A 1,113-nucleotide genomic window follows, 5' to 3' on the forward strand; every position below is an offset into this window, starting at 1 on the left:
ATTATTTGTTATTATTAAAGTTTAACACAAAAAAAAAAAAAAAAAAAAAAAAAACAAACCAAACAAACAAAAACTAAAAATATACCAAAACATTAAAAATGTCACTTACTGGAAGGCCTCTTAATGCCTTGTTAGATTGTACTGTCTTGTGATTCAAGCAAGCTAAAGGAATGGTGAAAAGTGTTCTCTTTTGTTATATATCTGACCTATTTCCTACCTGTGCTTCAAACTCAGTTCAGAAGTCACTAGTGGAGGCATCACCACCTGCTTCCAACCACAGCTAATACCTGAGTTAGGTTTCTGTTATTTACCAGTTTGTACTGTAATGCTTTCATGGGTCAGGTAAAATCAGAAAGTATTCTTCTTTGTATTCTTTGGTTTTTGTATAGAGAATTTATGTATTCTTGGTTTTTGTGTAATAAAGGGACTCAAGTAATGTTCGACATTAAGTGATACCACCACTACTTCATTCCTTGCCTGTTTGTGATAAATTTTAGTAACATTCCTAAAACTATCATCATGTTGATTAAAAATTATCTAACCACAGCCTCACATTATTAACGTTACTCAAATGGTGCTTGTAGGAAATATAAAGTAGAAAATGATCTCTGCCCACTTTACCTATGGACACATGATAGATGTGCAAAAAAAAAAATTAGAAATTAAGCAAAAAATAATACAATAGTAATTTAACTAAAAGGAAAAAGGGCAAAACTCATCTTTTGTCATTTACAGTACTTTATAATATTACTCATTAAATTTTATTTGCTTGATAAGTCTTCAGGGATATGAGAAATGAGAGTTACTGTAGAGTATGACAGCTACCTTGTTTCCCTGAAAATAAGACACTGTCTTGGCTCGGTGCCTATGGCTCAAGTGGCTAAGGCGCCAGCCACATACACCTAAGGTGGCAGGTTCGAATCCAGCCCAGGCCCGCCAAAACAACAAGGGCTGCAACCAAAAAAAAATAGCCGGGTGCTGTGGCGGGCGCCTGTTATCCCAGCTACTTGGGAGGCAGAGGCAGGAGACCCGCTTGAGCCCAGGAGTTGGAGGTTGCTGTGAGCTGTGATGATACAGCACTCTACCCAGGGGGGATAGCTTGAAGCCCTGTCT

Source organism: Otolemur garnettii, unplaced genomic scaffold, assembly GCF_000181295.1.
Source record: "Otolemur garnettii isolate 467f Iridium unplaced genomic scaffold, OtoGar3 scaffold00089, whole genome shotgun sequence".
Classification (NCBI taxonomy): domain Eukaryota; kingdom Metazoa; phylum Chordata; class Mammalia; order Primates; family Galagidae; genus Otolemur; species Otolemur garnettii.